Source organism: Pecten maximus, chromosome 1 (genome assembly GCF_902652985.1).
Source record: "Pecten maximus chromosome 1, xPecMax1.1, whole genome shotgun sequence".
NCBI classification, from domain to species: domain Eukaryota; kingdom Metazoa; phylum Mollusca; class Bivalvia; order Pectinida; family Pectinidae; genus Pecten; species Pecten maximus.
The window spans coordinates 4,125,655-4,132,395 of NC_047015.1; the positions used below are offsets into that span (position 1 = coordinate 4,125,655).

The window sequence follows — 6,741 nt, forward strand, 5'->3', positions numbered from 1 at the left end:
GGGGAAGATGTTTTACTGGAATACCCCTTAACCAAACCTGGAGTCCTGGGGTGGGGAAGATATTTTACTGGAATACCCCTTAACCAAACATGGAGTCCTGGGGTGGGGAAGATGTTTTACTGGAATACCCCTTAACCAAACCTGGAGTCCTGGGGTGGGGAAGATATTTTACTGGAATACCCCTTAACCAAACATGGAGTCCTGGGGTGGGGAAGATGTTTTACTGGAATACCCCTGATGATCTGTTTTCTAATATTCTGATTGATGGTATCATTTTCAGTCAGAACATATAAATGATCTATTCTATTTCCTCTGTTTAAGAAAATGTTTATTAATTTTAAATTTGTATCAGCTCAAGAAGCTAAGAAATAATGAAATCAAGATGAGACCTATTTTAATTTAAAATAAGCCTGATGTTGATTATGTTGTGTGTTGGTTCTATTGACTTGTAAGTGTGTGTGACTGTGTGGTGACTGGTTATGATAGATAACTGAGGAGGTCCATGTCAGAGTGCTCACTCAACAGCTGTATATCTTATATACCACTAATAAATCATGTGCTACAATAAAATGAAAATTGCCATACTATCAAACTGTGATTTAGAAGCAATAAAATAAATGAAGTAATAAGCGTTTTAATTAAGTACTGAACTGTTATTATTAATTGTACATTCCAAATATCTCATGTAAATTTACCTGCATTAAATCATTTAGTTTCTTATTAATCAAAGCGCTGTATACCAGGATAATCTCTATAGTACAATGTATCACTATTGCTGCTTGTTGTTGATATAGTAGTGCTTTGTAATTTATAATCATTTAGTTATTTATGTATACAGTACATATTGCCTGTGTATTGACATGTACAAGATTTGGTTGTTGTTTATTTTTATAATGTCAAGCATTTTGTATCACTGTTGATACCAGATTAAGATCATTGTATATAATAAATTGTATTTTCTTGATAAATGTTCATTTACATACTTCAAGTAAATTGAAGAATAATTTGTTTGTGATAGATAATACAATGTCGTATAACAACTCTAGTGTGATGTCGGGGTTGTCATACCAATATAACAACTCTAGTGTGATGTCTGGGTTGTCGTACCAATATAACAACTCTAGTGTGATGTCTGGGTTGTCGTACCAATATAACAACTCTAGTGTGATGTCTGGGTTGTCGTACCAATATAACAACTCTAGTGTGATGTCTGGGTTGTCGTACCAATATAACAACTCTAGTGTGATGTCTGGGTTGTCGTACCAATATAACAACTCTAGTATGATGTCTGGGTTGTCATACCGATATAACAACTCTAGTGTGATGTCTGGGTTGTCATACCGATATAACAACTCTAGTGTGATGTCTGGGTTGTCATACCAATATAACAACTCTAGTGTGATGTCTGGGTTGTCATACCAATATAACAACTCTAGTGTCATGTCTGGGTTGTCGTACCAATATAACATCTCTAGTGTGATGTCTGGGTTGTCATACCAGTATAACAACTCTAGTGTGATGTCTGGGTTGTCATACCAATATAACAACTCTAGTGTGATGTCTGGGTTGTCATACCAATATAACAACTCTAGTGTGATGTCGGGGTTGTCGTACCAATATAACAACTCTAGTGTGATGTCTGGGTTGTCATACCAATATAACAACTCTAGTGTGATGTCTGGGTTGTCATACCAATATAACAACTCTAGTGTGATGTCTGGGTTGTCATACCGATATAACAGCTCTAGTGTGATGTCTGGGTTGTCGTACCAATATAACAGCTCTAGTGTGATGTCTGGGTTGTCGTACCAATATAACAACTCTAGTGTGATGTCTGGGTTGTCGTACCAATATAACAACTCTAGTGTGATGTGTGGGTTGTCATACCAATAGAACAACTTAGTGTGATGTCTGGGTTGTCATACCGATATAACAACTCTAGTGTGATGTCTGGGTTGTCATACCAATATAACAACTCTAGTGTGATGTCTGGGTTGTCGTACCAATATAACAACTCTAGTGTGATGTCGGGGTTGTCGTACCAATATAACAACTCTAGTGTGATGTCTGGGTTGTCGTACCAATATAACAACTCTAGTGTGATGTCTGGGTTGTCATACCAATATAACAACTCTAGTGTGAGGTCTGGGTTGTCATTGGTAAAACTTTATGGTGTTGGCTTCAGCAGTCAAAGTCAAATACCAATACTCATTTAATTGATCTGATCTGCTCTTCGGTAAGTTTGTACAACTGTTGTTCTTTAATGAGAAGTGTTTAGTAACAGTTTTGTCAGTATCAGGAAATCACTTTATTTATGATAAGGACAATACCAGTCTCCATTAAAATTCTCATTTTTCCATTTTCATTTATGCTTACATTCATTCCAAAAAAGAATCTAATTTGCTTTTATTCTCACATCACTTTTGTGTAGTAATACATTTTGTGTAATAATTAACGACCACTTAGAATACTGATAAGTTAAAGGTACTCATTGAAAGATGTCATGAAATATGTTTATTATGTGTAACTGTGATTTTGCTGTAGGACAGATGGAAGCAAGTGTACATTATTGGTGTGTCCACTGGCTAGTGTAGATAAGGTTTACATTCTATATACTTTGCACATGTTGGTTTACAAATATAAAAATGTCGTTTGTTTATGTCATAGCACTGCCGTCCACAACTGATGATTTTAGAATCTCTTTATTCTTAATATGCACATCCATCCTTCTACCCCCATAGGAAAGTTAATCCCACCTCATCGTCCTTCTACTGTAAAGGTTTATTAATCCCACCCCAAGGATGATTTTTTTGATGTCTGAGACAAAGTATCTGACATCTTATCACAGATAGGCCACTGTTTCAGAAAGGAAGCGATAGTCTGGAGATTAGAACTAATGATAGTGTCAATAACCTTATTTTTGTGAGAGATTAATTTCTGTTTGTTTCTGTGAGATAATTATGTAAGTTACCGACTTAGAAATCCCAACATACCTCATCACTCTGATGCATTAGTTTGATGTTTGATCTGAAGACTGAAATGAACTTGTTGTTAACAACTTTCTCCTGTTCAACTGCTTACTCTTTTGCTACTACATCTTGTATGGAAGTTTCTATCCACCAATTCTCGGTTGTGATCATTTTATTATCGTTTTTATTTTCCTGCCATTGCTGTTGTAATCATGCAAGTTGGCTTTACAAGTGAACGATACATACTGGGATATAATTATATGATAAGTGTATAATTATATAATTGGTTATTGGTGTCTAAGTGTATAGTACTATTATCGTATGTTAATTATATGGTACTAATGATGACAAATTGTATACAACATATCTCTTCAGCCGTCCAACTTCTTAACTTGTGAAATGAATGATTTCCAATAAAATGGAAAAAAAAAAATTAATTTTATTTTGTTTGTTCACATCATTTTGATGCTGCTGTATTGTAGGTATATATTTGACTGGTCCACATCAAAATGTGGTGTGTTATAGTAATCAGGTTGTTGGTGTCTGTCAATACTTACTCAACTTGCTAGTGGGGGTACATTAGTGTTTCATTCAGTTGTCACCTATAGGAGATATAATATACTTTGATTTAGGTTTTATCACAAAATTCTCTCTCAACATGTGCTTTGTAGCGACAGAATTAACAAAAATTAAAATATTTTTTGAAATTCGGATTGACTTTCAGGTTGTACCTCTAAAGACAACTCCCCATCCTGGCCATTCTCCATGAGTTTTTGGGTTACTGCTCATGCAATATCTCAAGTGCTGATGACATTTACTTTCAAAACTCTACTCCTGGATAACCCCAAAGCGAATTGCTATGTTCTGAAACATCATTGAGGAAGGGCGATCATATTTTATATAAATAAGGCTGCTCTGACCCTGGGACCTGAGTGGAGGGGATCCAAAAGAGGATTTTTGATGAATTTTTGCTTTTAAATTAAAACCCTACTCCTTAACCATTGGGTTGATTACAGCCAATTTGGTGTGAAACATAATTGAATGGGGGATCATATCTCATAAACGCCTGGTGCGTGAGTAACGGGGCCCGAAAAGGGGAACTTTGGCGAATTTTGATTTAAAACCCTACTCCTTCTTAATCCTTGGATGGATTACCACCAATTTTGGTGTGAAACATCATTGGGGAAGGGTTATCATATTTTATATAATTGAAGCTAGTGTGACCCATGGGGCCAAGAGGCAGGGGCCCCAAAAGGAGAACATAGCTGTAATGTTGCTTTCTATATATGATGGTTCAATTGTCAGATGACCGTTAAGGGCCATGGTCCTCTTAGCTCATCACGGTCCTATATAGTCAGAAGTAGTAGGACTTAAAAAGAACATTATTCAGTACATCCTTCAATACATCACAACATATCAATCATCCTTCGTATCAATTCTCAAAGTCGCTCAATGTTCCAATGTGAACAATATGTGAAGAAGATATTACCGTAAACTATTCTACCAAAATGACGTAGATATGGAAGAAGTCCTCAAAACTGAAGTGTCCTGGGCATTCAGAAACAATTGATGGAACAACTACAATGGATGAAACCCTGCAAGGAGTGAAATACTCTGATAGGAACAATTGGAAGACCTTAAGAAACATCAAGGACGGGCAAATAGGATAATATCAAAACCAGCATCTTCGAAGGTATTGAAAACAGAAAGCCATTCTCCAAGTATAGAATTAACTCCATCAGGTCAGTCTCCTAAAATAAGGGGATACTATTAAGTAACAAGCAGTCAATAGGGTACATTTTCCAAAATGATTCCCAGAAAAATCATACCAATAGTTGAGAAGCGTATTGTCTCTGGGGGAGTCGACCATAATCCTCATATTCCCCTATCGTATACGATATCATGACGATGCCAACGCCCTACTGCTTGCCGACGTTTGCATAAATACCACCGGGTAAATGCGGATCTTCAGCGGGACCTAGACAACTTATAAGAATGGTCGGATACCTGGCTGCTAAAATTCCACCTGGACAAATACAAAACGGTGTATTTAGGAAAGAAGAATAGATCTATCCAACAATTTACATTTGTATCAGGATGTCGATGGTCTAAGAAAAACAGTAACGTTATCAGAGGAAACGGAAGAGAAAGGCATTGGAATAATTGTCGATAATAAATTAAACTTTAGAAATCATATACAAGCAGCCGTAGACAAAGCTAACCGAATACTTGGAACAATCAGAGGATCATACACACGCTTGGATAAACAATCATTCTGCTTACTGTATAAAGATTTAGTTCGACCCCAGTTTGAATATAGAGCATGCATACGGAAGCCATACAAACAATAGGACATTCATTGATCTGCTAGAATACAGAACTAAAAGATCTCTCGTATGAAGAACGATTACGTCGCTTTAAACCCCCGTCGTCACTTTATCGACGTAATAGGGGCAACATGATTGACGTTTTCAAAATGATGAAGAGCGACTATGAGTCGACAGCATTACACGGATTTTTACAAATATAGCAAGACAGAAGGACCTGGGGACATTCACTCAGCCTAGACAAATCAAGACGTAGACTGGACATGAGGAAATATTTGTTTACTCAAAGACTTGTGGACAACTGTAGCTATCTACCAGCAAATGTAGTTCAAGCTCCAAATTTAAACAGTTTCGATAACCGCTTTGACAAATTTTGGAGTAAAGTCAAAACATAAACACTGATATATCTTTGTTTAAATATCATATGGATACGATCTGAATACAGAAGCAATTATGTCTGCGTTCAGCATATATTGAGTTACTTATTTATTATCAAAGCGTCTTCCAAAACAGCATTCAATATCTGAAGGTATAAGAAGATCTTCCTATATGCGTTACCTAGAGTAGATATGTAACAAATACTTTGTGATATTGACGACTTGTTGACACTACAAACTCCTCATTAACAGTCGTGTATCTCAATCATTAATTGCAACGTTACCAGAGGAGACAGCTTATGATGAACACGATTAGCATTTCTAGATAGTAACAACCCTGTTTTTTCCCTTTTGCCCTCGGATTTTCGGGTTTGAGTTTGAATTTCTATTTCGTTTTGATTGTAGGATGTCATGTGAATGTTTATAAAAATGTGATACATCTATTAAGTACTTATATTCAAGATGTGGAATAGTATTATCAATACCCATTACCCAATACTGCAGACAAACTATATCAGTAACACCACCAAATTGTCACCCATACTCAAATAGTGCATACAAATTTTATCAGTAATACAAATTGTCAACTATACTGCAGGCAAATCATATCAGTGACACCAACAAATTGTCACCCATACTCAAATAGTGCATACAAATTTTATCAGTAATACAAATTGTCAACTATACTGCAGGCAAATCATATCAGTAACACCACCAAATTGTCACCCATACTCAAATAGTGCATACAAATTTTATCAGTAATACAAATTGTCAACTATACTGCAGGCAAATCATATCGGTGACACCAACAAATTGTCACCCATACCCCGATACTGCAGACAAACTTCATCAGTGACACCAACAAATTGTCACCCATACCCCGATACTGCAGACAAAGACATTAGTTCCTCCTACATCGCGTCGTTGCACTTCTCGTTTGCTGATTACACGGAAGTTAATCTGATGATCATTTCAAGACTTGCGATCCCTCCTTTAATGCGATTCATGAGAAGTGACGGACCGAACCTTCATAATAATATAACCAGGGTGACTTAGATAGCCATTGGA

At 36.4% G+C, this 6,741-nt stretch overlaps 1 long non-coding RNA gene across 1 annotated transcript; it reads left to right on the forward strand.

The window, feature by feature from the left end:
* Nucleotides 1-129: 129 nt before the first annotated feature.
* On the forward strand, nt 130-3,391 carry LOC117322800. The gene is made up of 2 exons (XR_004531590.1): nt 130-2,104; nt 2,144-3,391. It is a non-coding gene; the product is annotated as an uncharacterized LOC117322800 (long non-coding RNA).
* The last annotated feature ends 3,350 nt before the right edge of the window (nt 3,392-6,741 follow it).